The following is a 14,400-nucleotide window of genomic DNA, read 5'->3' on the forward strand; positions in this document are numbered from 1 at the left end:
CTGCCCAGTGAGATGGGTGGCTGGGTGGCTGGCCAGCGAGGCGAGGCAAAAATGGTTGGGTGGCCTTTGATCCCTTTCTACCTCTGCTGACACTATGGGAGAACAACATCTGACATTCTGGGCTGTGTTTCAGAAAAACTGGGTCACAGTTCCTTCTGAAGAGCATTGTCTTTTACTCATAGACAGAGCTATGAGATTTCAAAACTAACATAGCAGAGTATTTTAAGATAAGAAGAAGCCCGCCACACTGAAAACAAGTATTCCACTGGGCATCAGAAAACAGGAAAAAGAGGTGTCCTTACAGAGGCAATGCAAGAAGGAGATTGCACCAGTCCACAGCCCATTTCCACCTTTTCAAACCAAGCACTGAAGGATTACGAAAGGCCCAAAGCTACCCTATAAGCTTCAGATCCATGAGCAGGGATTTGAACATAGGTCTCCTGGAGCTAGCCTGGTAGTTTTGCTTCCACAGATTTCTCACCATTACTCTGATCCCATAGGCTTGACTGAAGCATAAAGTAATTACAGCATTATTACTCTTCCCTAATGTTATTCAATCCTATTAGGAATCTTTATGTGGTGCACCACACCATTTAATACTGGTAACTCCTGCTGTTGTGTGAGCATTTTAACAAATCCCCTCTCAAGCACAAGAGAAGGCACAAGAGACTTTAATTACTGTCAACGTCATTCTACTGGTAGCACAGAAAGCCTGTTAACTTCACGTAGTTGCTGTGACCTTTGGAAGCAGAAATGAATCACCACTGCTTAATGCCTGAAAAATGATGCCTGGAATGCGAGCTCTCTGCAAGTAACACTGCATTCAGAAATTGCTCTCCAGTTCTGGAGAGATGAAGGAAAAATACTCTGCACCTGCTTTGGGGCACTTCCAACAATCCTGACTTTATGTTCCAGCACTCTGGCGGAGGGGAGGCATTCTAAGGTGCACCCGAGCTCAAATTAAGCCTTGTGAATTACATGACAGAAGAATACATCAATGGGCACTTCTGGAATTCTGGCATTATGCAGTGAGCAGTCTGAATAAATGGCTGCCTGGCTGGGGGCGCAGTGGTGGTTCCCCTTTAAAAAAAAAAAAAAAGCTGCCACAGAAAGTGACAAAATATTCCTTGCTCAAAAGACAATATAGTAAGATGAAAGGTAGCTTCTGCAGGAACTGAAATGCCAGGTAGAGGTGAGAGTCTGTTTTATTTTTTTAGAAAAACAATCTCTAAGAATGAAACAAAAATCAGGTGCCAAGAGAGGTGTCCTGGCATGACATCCAAAGCTCCAGGCTTCCATAGAAACATGATAGCTACTTTAGGGATGCATTAGCATCACGGTGAAAGGGGATAGAGCTTTGGCATTGTTCCAATGGAATCCGTGCAAAATCTAGAGTCTTGCTACAAGGATCCAGCTGGAATGCTTGCAAAAGGCTTGAAAGTCACCCCTGGCATCCCTTCTGATAGATCTTCCATGCCTTCCACTAAGTCCAAAAATGGACCTTGGATGGCAGCTGTGGAGGCCAGTCCCAGAGACCAACATAGCATTCTTTTCTGTCAAGACTGAGATTAGTCTCATCATCTGGGGTATAGTGTCAGTTTCTGGCCAGGTGGTCAGAAGATGCTTTGCTGTGCCCCTGGAAGTCCATTCCACCACTTCTACCACTGTCTTTTCTCCTCTTGGGGTTGGGATAATGGGAAGGCGAAGGTAGCTTGCGCGTGCGCGTGCGCGCGCACACACACACACACACACACACACACACACAATTCTGTTGAAGACTGCCGGCATACAGGGCTGAGCTCACCTTGCTCCAGTTCCCACTTTTCTGAGTGCCCCTAATCAAATGCCCATGACATCCCTAAAACTGTATGGGTTTCTGTGGAAGATCCAAGCATCCCATTTACTATTCATGCAATGTGAGACTTAATTCTTGTTGCCATTTTCAATCCAGCAGTCCAGTAAAACGAGCGAAGAGACTGAATATTGAACATGGCTCTATCAATGACATTCTAAAAAGAACCTGAATGGTCATGATGGCTAATATTGCCTCATCCTTTGGTCACGAAGAGCAAGTTCAGAATTGTCCCCCACCTCCACTTTCTGGGCAGGCACACCCATCGCCTGACAGTGGCCATGCCCACAAACGGTTCCATGAGAATTGCTCTTGCCTAGCAGCCTTCCAAGTCTTGCTGGATTATAGCACTTGGGTATGAAGTGTTTCAGCACTTCAGCCTAAGGCGCAAAGCATCAGGGGCATGGATGAGAGCACAGAGGCTGGCTAACACTCAAGGACACCTAGCAGTGTTGGCATTACTGCTTTTTCCCTATTTGCCCTCCCGCCCCCTGCGATCAGCAACAGAAGCCCTCCTCCGGGAACCCTCTGTGAAAGATGTTAGAGACAGAGTACCCGGAGGAGGGCCTTCTCTGCGGTGGCGCCCCATCTATGGAATGCGCTCCCCAGAGAGGTCCACCTGGTGCTGTCAGGATATGTTTTTCAGTGCCAGGTTGAGTCCTTTTTATTTAATCAATATTTTAATAAGTTTTAATATTGAATTTTATTATTGTATTTTATTAATTGCAGCCAGAGTGGGTTGTCAGTTTATTTATGCTGTTAGTCGCCCAGAGATGTTAGTAATTGGACAGCATACAAATTTTATAAATAAATAAATAAATATTAACAAATCGAAGTGACCAATTATACAGACAAGGTTTGGAAGGCACCAAGTGGAGCAGGAGTTACTTTGCTTGACCTTATATTCGCCCTTGCAACAGTTCTCAGCCTAGTGCTACAGAAGATGTGCAACTGGATAAAAGACCAGGCAGAAGTGATAATGCATAGCAATTACTGCCTAAGTTTTGTTCATAGTTTAACACATTTATCAGTGAGGTAAAAAATGTATTGCTCATTTGAATAAAACATTTTTAAAAGTCTTGTAATTTTCATGTATTCACTTGCTAAATAGCTGCTGCTTCAAAGGAATCTTTCCTTGGTTCGTTCGTTCATTCGTTCGTTCCTAAGTGCAGCTGCCCATAACTCACCAAACTCAGAGGATTATGGGCATCCAATCAAGGGCAGGAGAAGCATACCAGTATGGATTGCCTTTGCATTTCCCTCACCCTATGAAAGACATAGATGGGTATTTTCTATTGCTTTTGCCCTAGCATGTGATGAACTGCTGAGACACCGCAGGGATGTATCACAGCCCAAAGAATCCTCACTCCTCCCTTTCCTGCCATCAGGAGCATCCCCACCACACACACCAGCACTGGCATCGCAGTTGCAACTTAGGGGCTTTCTGGGAGTGAGAAAAATGGCTGCTTTGGGCACCTGTTCTCAAAGGCTGCTGGCTGGACAGAGCCATTGGAAAAAGAACAGTGAGCAGGGGTCTGCATCCAGGGACACTCTGATGAAAGAAGCGGACATGCTTATCCCAGGGCCAGGCTCCCCAGGCCCACAGGCAGCCCCTGGGAATAACCAAGATGTGCAGCTGGCAGGAGGGGACCCAGAGGAGGGGAGTTTCTCAGACTCCGGTGAGGTGAGTACAGCTCTTGACCCCCCAATGCATTGCCAACAAAGGGGGGCAGCCCAGTTAGAGGATCCGCACACAGAGGGGAGGGGTGCTTGCTCTCAGAAGGGGTGAAGCCCACACATGTTCAAAAGCAGAGTTCCTAGAGGTGATTGCTAGATTGGGTTCTGTGCATGCTCAGAGATTCATTCCGGGTGTTTTATGCTTTTGGATCAATAAAGAACACTTTACAAGGAAACAGTCTGTGGCTTTTGAATGTGCAAGGGCAGAGTCCTGGCTCCTGACATAGCTACAGCTGGTATGGAAAGAACCTTGCCAACTCTGAGGGTGGAGGGGAACTAATCTCAGAATACATTTTTGAGGACAGAACTGGGGCTCAGACCTATCCTATGGCTATTGGGACAATGTCACCTGAACAGATACATTTTGTCTCCTCTCATATGTACCTGCCCAGACTTTAAGATCATTCTCAAAGGGCCTTCGCAAGGAACACCCAGCAAAGCGAGTGATGGGGATGGTTACTAAGAAGAGGGTCTTTTTAACTTTGGCAGCCTGGTTGTAGAACAAATTTCCTAGAGAGGGTTGCCTGACACATATTGTGCTCTTTCCATATCCAAGAATGGAATTATTTTCCCAACAATTTTGGCCTTTTAGCCTCTGTTCTTTTAAATATTTAGTATAGTGTAAACTGTCTAGTCTACTGGTACTGCTTCTTGGTTTTACTATGGCCTTTACCGCCAGTTTATACTTTAAATTGTTACAATATTATGGTGCATTGTATGGTTTTAATTGATATGAACTATCCAGTACAATGGGCAGTATATAAATATAATAAATGCATAGGCTTTCACCCAAAATGTAAGGACAAACTTTTTCATTTCCCTTAGCTTACTTTTCCAATCTTAAGTTTGTTCACCCAAACTTGAAGATATATACTGAGGATCCATACACATTTTATTTGCATTTCCCAAATGCATACCTTTTTGCATGTGCATACATACATTTTCCTGGAAGCATTTTCCTACTGCATTGAGTGTTGACAATATTTTTACTAATACACAAGTTTTGTGTGCATGTTCTTCTAACATACATGTTTTAGGGAGGGATGTTCCAGTTGAAGAACTCTCTCGCAAAATTTGGAGAACTGTGGACTTTGAAGGGTAGCAGAATTTTGGCTTGTGTACTGGTTTGAAAGAACAAAATTAGGTTCATTGGCATTAACATATGATCTGAATGCCTTTCCCCCTTGGCCCACCCAAATGCCTCTGGCCACTCTACTTCAAGGACGTCAGCTCAAGAAACACTCCATTCGTTTACTGGGTTCAGCAGGTGATGACACAGACAAGCATCAGAAACAGAACTCACAACATCAGTGACATGAGATGTTCTGATAGCTACAGCAAAAGAGGGAAACCTGATCCAGCAGCATGCCAGCTTTAAGAGTACAAAAGGAAGTTCTTTTCACTAAGGTGGGAATGCCAATTTATCATGATCAAGGATTCTCTATAAACTCGTGGCAGTTGCTTCCACCTTGTTTTCTAACATTATCGCAATTACAGCTTGTGAGAGGAGAAGCAGCAGTTACAGTCACCCATGAGCACCTAGAAAGGTTGCAATTACTCTTGGAAGAGAGGATATGAATCAACTGACAGGCATGATGGCCAGAACGCTGACAGCCAACCAACAAAACTGTATTCAAAATGGAACAGCACTGACTTGGAAACACATCATCCACCAGCCAACAAAGACCCAGCCGTTCTTGGCACCTTGTGTTTTGGCAACAGCTCTGAACTTCGATGAGGGAGCAATACTGGCAATGGAAGCTGAGCTCAAACCCATTTGGCTAATGGAGATATTCTGGCAGGGGATGTGAAGCCATCTACCACTGTTCCCAGCAACGAGGAGTCTCTCATTCTAACCTGTAGGTGAGTTTTGTTTGGGGCAGTGGTGGTGATTGGCCAGATACTTCCAGCACTGAAAAGCTAGCGGCCGTCATGTAATGAGGGTTGCCAAGTTCTGAAGAAAGCCAACCAAAAAGAGGTGAATGAATAAGGCGATTTTCAAAGCTTTTTGCCTACTAATATGATGCAGCAAAAAATAAAAATAAAAATCTGACCAAATGTGTTCTCAGAGAAGAACTGGCACCTATACAGACATACACTTTTTCTATGCTTAGTTCAACCTATTTTAAAGACTAGAAAAGAGCATTGCAAAAGCAAGTTAATGTTTTACATATAGTGAAAATGACAGAGCTGAATATTTAGACACAATAACACTAATGATGCAAATATAATTTAGAGAATGCCCAGAGCTATGTGATTTTGTTGGGAAAGGCAAACATATCAAGCCTGTGCAGGTTCTCATTTTATCAATGGTGTTTTGTTCTGTCCTAATTCTGCATTAGATTCTGTATTTTTAGTCCACAGGAACATCAGTCTGTATTTATATCCACTTAAAAAAAGTTCCAGTCTGCACATATTTTGCCAGAATGTAAGTGGTTTTGTAAACACTTCACAAAATGTATGCATCGTTTCTAATTCAAAAAATGTTTGTGTTAGTTTTTCATATTTTATACCTTTTTGTGAGCCATATAACAGGCTTTGCAAATGGATTTCAGCAGCAAATTGTGTTCCACTTTAGTTTTAGATTTGGAGAACATAATGAGCTTCTCATCCATCTTCATCCCTTGGCTGTAGAGATAATTAGAAAGCTCAGCTCTGTACATACCTTTTCCTTCTCAATCAGGAGGAGAGAAATACAGGTGTGTCCCACGTAAAGGTTCTGGTCTATCAATTTATAACCAAAGCTGACTAAGTAACTTCCTTTATAATGTTACTAAGATAAGGAAAGAGGAAGAAGAAAAGAGTGAGAGGAAAAATTGTTACTAACTTATTTCATGGAAAGTGGCTACCTCGGGTTGCATGGCTTTTGCATCAGATGAAATACTACTCATTAAAGCTGGCTTGAAAACAAACACATATGTAGAATAACTTACCCCTTGCCTTTACAGGGGAAGAATATAAAGGGCTAAGGCTAGTTAGGCTTTATTCAAAAGGAACACATGCATGGCCCAGCAAAGCAAGCTCAAATACAGCCATAAAAGCTATATAAAAACACAGCATCTCCTGTACATTGAGCCAATGTCCGGTAGTGTTTTGAGTAGCACCCAGGAGCACTGGTTTCAAATCCCCACAAAGTGATGGAGTTTACTGGGCGATCAGTCATCACTGCTAAATTTAATCTACCTATAAGGTTTTTGGGAGGCTACAATTGTAGAGATTGGCCTTCAAGGGATGTGGGAACAGATTCTGAGTCAGATGAGGAGGTGGCTGAAATGTGAAGGACACTTAAACCAGAGATAAGCCCAGAGACAGAAGTCAGTCAGTTAGCTTTAGATACCAGGGGAATCCAGAAGGAGCTGGCAGAGGAGAATGGTGCATAATTAATCCCTGGGTAAGGGATAATCACCTGAAGACTAAGAAGTGTCAGGCATTCTAAGCAGCTGGCTCTGAGGCACAGAATCTGCCTTAAAGGCAGAGCATTAGTGATTTAAGTTTAAAAGGAAGGAAAGGCCCTCCAGAATCAACTTCTTACCACGAGGCCATGCTTCCTTAATGGATTGAGCACTTATAATTCTAACTAGGCTTGTTTTTGTTTTTTGTTTTGTTTTTGTTATAAGTGTTTGCAATGCACATTTGTACTTTAAAGCCCAGCTTTGCTACTTTGCATTACTATAATAAAGCTCTCAGTTATTATTTATGTATTTAAAGCATTTATATACCATTTGATTAGCTTGTGCAATATAATTAAAATATACAAAATCCAACAATTAACTGAAAAACAGAAGATCCTGTTAGACGATTCACATCCATGTGAAGTGGAGAGAGAGAGTGAAGGGAATCCCCCAACAATACTGATGGGGAAGGGAGAGGAACTATACAGACACTGTCTTGAGCTCCTTAGAAGAAAGGTAGGCTACATATGCGATAAACTAATAAGTAAATATTTGGACTATCATTGCCTGAACATGTCCCACTTATTCACTAAGTATCAGGTTGACCTGCATATCTATACACTGGGATGGAGAAACTATGTTGTTATTTGATCCCAAAGTTCATTAGCCTTAGCAACATGGTCAGTTGGCAGGAGTGACGGAAACTGGATGCCAAAGCATCCGCAAATCCACAGGCTCTTTGCCCCTGTTATAAACAAACAAATATTGCAAAATCCCAGAAGCTTCCAGCCTTTAGTCCTTCAAAGGCAGCTGACTGCACAAAGCGAGTCTGGAAATCCCTTGGGCCAGTGACAATTATGGAACAATCCAAGGCTTCAGTACAGAAGAATTAATTTCTTAATGATTAGATTTTACTAGAATCAAAAAGCATAGGAGCTCACCAGCACATGAAGTCAGAAAATCATTAAAATGCAAAGGTTAGAAGATCTGTTCATCACCTTTGGCAGAAGATCAACTATAAAGAGGTTTTCCTTATCCCTGTTCAAAGGAAATGTGGAACTCTGTCAAAGTATTGAGTAGATTACTGTGACAAGTGCACTGAGATCAGCTTTTCCTATGGTTGGTGTCATACTTCATGGAAAGGCACACTGAATTTCTTGCTTTCCCCTTATGACAGTGTCTTTCAGAGAAATCTTTCTTCTTTCCAGCTTATTTCACAGCTCACTTTTCAGCTGGTGATACGCTGCAAGTCTTATACCAACAATATCTCCAAGGCCATTGCAATGTTTACTGTGATGTATTCCTGAGAAATGAAGCATTACAAAAGAAAGGACAACTGACATGCTAACAATATCAGGGGATGCAAAATGCACCATCCATATCACTCTGGCTATCTCTCTCTGGTTAACTATTACCATCATTCACATAGGTTGTAAGTCTAGCAATGGTCAATTGCTTTTTTAATCATTTCAAAGGAACAGTAGTTGGGTATCATGATATGTATGAGGTTCAGGGGTCTCAAAACATCACAAAAAGGATTAGCACCTAGGAACAAGCCAAAGGAATGGGTTCATTTAGCAACGAGTGCAATGGTTCTATTTTGCTCAATCATCTTAATCAGCATCATGAGTTCAATTTTTACCACCCCAGAGCCAAAACTCTCTGGGCTTTTTACAAGAATCCATCAAAACTCCAGGCAAGGACAAAAAGTCCTAACAGTGGACAGGCCTCCAAGTTTGTTATGCCAGGATTGGAACTTGATTCTTCCTGTAAGTGCCTATACAATGTGGAACACACCTGGAGATACTTGCAGGAAAGAGGTGTGTGGCAATCATGCCTTGCAGCGGGAAGCCCTGGAGCACCCCATGAAAGACTTCCCCCTGCTACTCCTTTTTGCCACAGAAACATGAGCTGTTGTGGTGCCTACTCTGTGCTCCAGCATCTTCCTGATCCTTCCCTGTCAGGTACCAGTACCCCTTCCTAAGCTTGCCCTGCTTCTGACTGTGCTTAACAGTTTCTGAGCCTTCATCTGTCTTTAGCCTGTGCTTCTTCTGAACCCTGTTGCCTTGCTAGTTTTCTGACTTTGGACCACTTTAAGACTCACCTTTTGCCTCTGGCCCTCTGAACCTCATGCCAAACCCTCTGCCCTGTGCCCTGGTCCCCTGATTGTAGCCCCCACTTCCTCCATCCTGGACCTGACATGTTAGAGTTGCATGCGATGGGTCTCTATGCAGGTCTTTACAGAAGCCTGAAACCAAAACAGCATTTCTCTTAGCCCAGTATCCTGCACATGACTGTACATCATTAAAGCCAAGCAGGCTTTAGCTTGATAAGTGCCAACATGGAAGGCTTAACATGTGCTTTGTTAGACACTTTGAGCTTCTTGAAGAATGAAGAAAGTATGGTAAATACTGATCTATTTGAATGGCTTGGAAGACCCAATTCTGTGGTGCTTCTGAAGCTAAGCAGATATGAACTGATCTGCACCTTGATGAGAGACAAGGTAGTCCCAGGCAAACCATGCTGAGCTTTCTAATGGAAGAATAGAAAGAAGCACTTCCCCCATTAGGACCTACCGATAAGCCTTCAGGACCTTGGATAAAGGTTCCCCTGTTTTCCTGTAAGGAATCCTACCATTGGCTTTAATCTTTCTGACTTACCTTAAGCTACAAAAGGCAACACCCTTTTAAAAAGATTATATCTTTCAAAAACATTAGAACAAAACATTATTTTGTTGTTTTACCAAGGTTTTATCATGTGTGTGTTCTTTTTTTACAGTTACACCTAACAGTATGTAGTCTGTTCAGAGGTCAAGTCCTCCTATGCTGTCTCTGAATGTGTCACTCCACAACTTTCTATGTTTAGATGGATTTTGCCTTTCCATGCTCTGTTCCTTAACGTGTTTCTCAAAAGCATACCAAGTAGCCAAGAAAGAATCCTTTTTCTGATGTCACATATGAGCCCTTCATCAATCAATTTCTTTGCAAGTGTGATATTTCATACATAACTACACCATATGACTGAAGTGAAGCTCTTCTTTCTCTTCCAGTATGTTGTGATAATCTGGAACCCTGCTAACAGCAAGAATGAGCCAATTTCTTTATAAACTAGGTTTTTATTTGGTTCTGTAAATATAAATATAAGGCTAATTCAGAATCAAAGCAGATATCTATGTTCGCAGTTCTGCTACATTCCTGGAAAATGTTAACTTGCAACCCCACCACATATGGTAAGATGACCTTATAATATTATCTCTTTTCCAACACATATTTTTAAATTGTTTTTATTTAAATCATGTTATAAACTATATAAACTGTTGATTGACTGCCAGATCCCCACACACACTTTATGGTGGCTGGGAGGACGGGTTGAGTATCTGCAGCTCCCTGCAGAATTTAATGGTGCTTGCTATGATAATAAGACACAAGCAGTCAATACAAATGAGGTTTTCAGGATCCAGCCTTCAAATAGCAATTCTTAGTGGAACAAGCTTTTGGCATGAAAGAGAAGGAATCCCCCTGCTGCTCCATTCTGCTTTCTTAGCTTGGCACACAAATGAGCAGGCATCAATAAATATTTCAGGCTCCAAAAGCATTTATGATCTATTTATTCGGCAGTAAGAACGGCATCCTGAAAATTGTCAGCAGCCATTCATCAACATGACGGATGATATCCTCTCAACAATGCAGATTAGTTGTCTTGTCAGTCATTATAAGGGCTCTCTGTCTTAGATGTTGAGCATTCAATGCTATTTGAATATTCAGGATTATTGGGAATGGAGGTATTAAGAGGCTTCCAAGATGACATCTGCAGACTAATTTAGACATGAGGATTAGAGGCTTGTAATATTTGTTTGTCTCTTGGCTCTCAGTGAACCATGTCAAGGAGGCAGAAGTTCTTCCTTGATCTACCAGTCCTGGGTCCTCCATCAATCCTGCCTTTAGTGTATATAGACTAGGTAGATCAATACCGGAATTTTAAGGGGTAGCAGAAACTGAGTTATGCTGAAGCTCAAAAACACTAATCCAATAAACAATTTTAAAGTAATTGATATAAAAAGGACACAAACAGCAGATATAAAAAGGACACAAACTAGTTCCATGGGCATGGGTCATTCTGGAGATTGAACCCATTCCTCAATTATCTCCAGAATTTGCCCAATGAGATGAAGTCACCTACTAAGGTCAAATGTATTGATTGTCCTAGACTGACTGGATCAGGAAATGAACTCTGTGGAGCAGTAGTTCCCAAGCTTTTTGGAACAGTGGGCAGATACAGAATTGTGAAAGTGTTCTGGGTACTCTGGGTACAAAATGGCTGCCATGGAGATAGGGCCTGCCAGCTCATAAAATACTTGCTATGGAGGGTATAGCCAGTCACAAAACATTAAACTGGTGAGACTAACAGCACAGTCATTTGCGCATGAATCTCATTTAAGGCAATGCTTGATCTGAGCCTCAAAACACACGATGACTCTTCTAAAGTCAAATAAAGATGGCAATGGGGGCAGACTTGCTCTGTAGCATGCCAGGCCCACTGTTTTGTTTTAAAGTATAATTATGAAATTCAGACATTTAGAAATGAAATAAAAATCAGGGGAGGCCAGAATCCAGGAGTGGGGGGCAGAAAGAAAGGTGTCAGAGGGCATTTTGGTGCTCATGGGTACCATTCTTGACCAGGGCCTCTGGTAGCCAGATTCTCATCCCAGCTCCAAAGTATCTGTACATAGCATAACACCTGCAAGCCTATTTCTTCTGCCCCATAATGGGAACTTCCTGAAAAGAAAGGTACCCACCTGCTCTCGGTTCTACTTAGAATGCCGCTGTAAGTCAGTAGTCATCAAGTGACAGAATACAGCTTCATTGGCTCTGATAAAGCAGGTGTATGGCATCTGAGTCAGGTGCTCCCCATCCCATTTGGCCCTTCTTGCTGAGAGAGCTACAGAGTTCAGGATTGCTCCCAGGATGGACGAAGCGACTTAGACGGCCCTGGGAAGATGCAGCTGTCCCACCCAGCACTGGCTGAGTCCTGGGCTTCATGCATCACAAGCATTCCTATTGAGGACCTGAACTGGCTCCACTAGCCAAAGGCAGAACTTCTGTGGGATGAATTAGTTCCCTAGATTAGAGGCTCTGCACCCCCAGCATTCTAGAGCAGGAACTGGGAACAATCCACAGAGGGTTTGTTAATTTGATAAATGCCTCTTGCTGATAACCTTTATATTACTCCCTGTGTCACAAGCCCAGTACTGCCCGCCTCCTATAACTTAACAAAAGTTGCTGTTCATCTTGATCTGCTGGGAAGGGGAAAGGAGGGAAATTGGTGTGCGAGGGGTGGGGAGCAGCTCTTGGTATCCTCCTTTCTTCAATCAATCAAGTTTGTTTCTTTCAGATGGCTCCCCCCCCCCCCCGCCCACTATCTTCCCTCAGTGCTTCCACTCAGCTGTGCGGAATTCAATCAAGGGCTACAGGTTGACCTCCCCTGCTATTTGGGCAGCCTAATTTCCTCACCAGAAAGCCCTTCAGTCCTCAGGATTGCTCAGGAATGCCAGGATCTAGATATTGTATTGCATCTTTTTGTGGGGCTGGTTGCTTTCTCTGAAGGGGTTACACATGCGGTTATGCAGCAGCACAACAACACAATTGGTTAGCTTGTGGCATTTAATTCAGAAGAAGCAACATCTGGTGCCTTCCAGATGCTTTGGACTTCAACCCACAATAGGGAGGAATGCTGGGAATTGTAATCCAAAAATTCTGGAGAGCACTAGGTTGGGCAAAGCTCCTGATGTGGAGGAACCACTAGTTTGAACTGGGAACTGCATCATCAACAAGGAACGGTTTTGCCATCGGCATTGCTCACTCACTGCTCTCCTCCTCCTCCTCCTCCTCCTCCTCCTCCTCCTCCTCCCTCAGATTTTGTCAGCACTTGATGTTCCTTTGCTGTTTTGAAGAGAGAGCGGAAGATGAGTGGGTTCCGCACAGTAACGTGCACTGTTTGCCCGGATCTTTCCTGCGGTCCCCCCTTGCACGTGTCATCAGGTCCCTGCTATTGGACTGCCTTGCCAACTAAATTCAATACATTCATCTGTGGCTGGGTAAACTCTTCACTACCCAAAGTAAAAATGCTCTTGTTATATGATCACTTATCCTGTGATGAAGGACAAATGGAATTAAAATCCTGCGGTGCTGCCATAGCTTGCTGCTCCTTGTTAAACATACTTCAGTCCCTGATTTGTTACATATTCAAAGAGTGAATCAGGCTAGGCAACATGCCACTTCTTTGTAGTTGCTGATGTTCCTTCTTCCCCCACCCATCCGCCTTCATCTGCAACTTGCACAGTAACACAGACATGGAGCATTGGCCAGGAAGACGCTGAAGATGGTGCGGGGAATGAATAAGCAGTTCCTCTTCCACATGCATCCTTCTTCTTCACAAATTGCCACTGAGTAGACAGTTCCATTAGCAAGGTCAGAAGCACTTGGCCTGGGGCAATGTTGCCATAGGATAACACTGGGTGAGTCCCTTGTGAGTCTCCCTTGAACTCTTACTATCTTTATTATCCAAAGTCCTGAATGGACCTCAATAACAGGGATGAGAAACCTCCAGCCCACGGACTTCATAAATCCTCGGGATTCTTTCCCTGGTCCCACATGCTCAGCCACTGAAGGAACAGTTCTTATCTCCGAGCAAGGGCCGATCAGAGATAAGAGCTTTCCTCTCAATGACACAGACCAAATGATTCAGTCCCGCTTCCTCTTGAACCTTGTAGAGCTCCTTCTTGTGCACATACTGGTGGCTCATGCTGACTTCTGTGCATACATGATCTCTGAAAGGGCTGCTAACTGATTGAGAGCCAGTGTGGTGTAGTGGTTAAGAGCATGGGACTGGGACTCAGACGATCTGGCTTCTAGTCCCCGCTCAGCCATGGAGCCAACTGGGTGACTTTGGGCCTGTCACAGACTCTCAGCCCAACCTGCCTCACAGGGTTGTTGTTGTGGGGATAAGATGAAGGAGGAGAATGATGTACGCTACCTTGAGCCCTTTGTAGGAAAAAGGCAGGATATAAATTGAAAAATAAACAAAATAAAAATCCTGCTTACTTTTGATTAGGCATACAGAGGCTTATCCTGCTTATTTGTGAGTAGAATGATTTACTTCTGAGTGGTAAGGGATTTGGGAGTGGAGGGAAGGTTTCACCCCACCCACTTTTGCTTTCCATGCTCCACTGGAATGTAATCCCTGAGAGCTTTTCAGACATGTTCTCAGGCCACAAAGGTTCCCCACCCCTGTTCAACAGAGTTCACACCAATTAGACTTTTTTTTTTTAACCAGAAGGCAGCAACTAAGTGAATTCCCAATATCTGCAGACCTGTACTCTGTACACAGCAAATATTACCTGGGGGCCTCGTTCAGCCCTCC

The 14,400-nt window shown here is 43.3% G+C and overlaps 1 protein-coding gene across 3 annotated transcripts in view; it reads right to left on the reverse strand.

The window, feature by feature from the left end:
* SERPINI1 (serpin family I member 1) overlaps positions 1-14,400 on the reverse strand; it is an 87,340-nt gene that overhangs the window by 50,208 nt on the left and 22,732 nt on the right. Inside the window, exon 1 of one of the 3 annotated variants that reach the window (XM_044434414.1) lies at positions 6,255-6,362. The exons of the other annotated variants lie outside the window; for them this stretch is intronic. The gene's annotated coding sequence lies outside the window, so the exon portion shown is untranslated. Of the gene's footprint in view, positions 1-6,254; positions 6,363-14,400 lie in introns of those variants that run through there. 3 annotated transcript variants of the gene reach the window in all.

Source organism: Varanus komodoensis, unplaced genomic scaffold (genome assembly GCF_004798865.1).
Source record: "Varanus komodoensis strain SLA01 unplaced genomic scaffold, ASM479886v1 scaffold28, whole genome shotgun sequence".
Taxonomy (NCBI): Eukaryota; Metazoa; Chordata; class Lepidosauria; order Squamata; family Varanidae; genus Varanus; species Varanus komodoensis.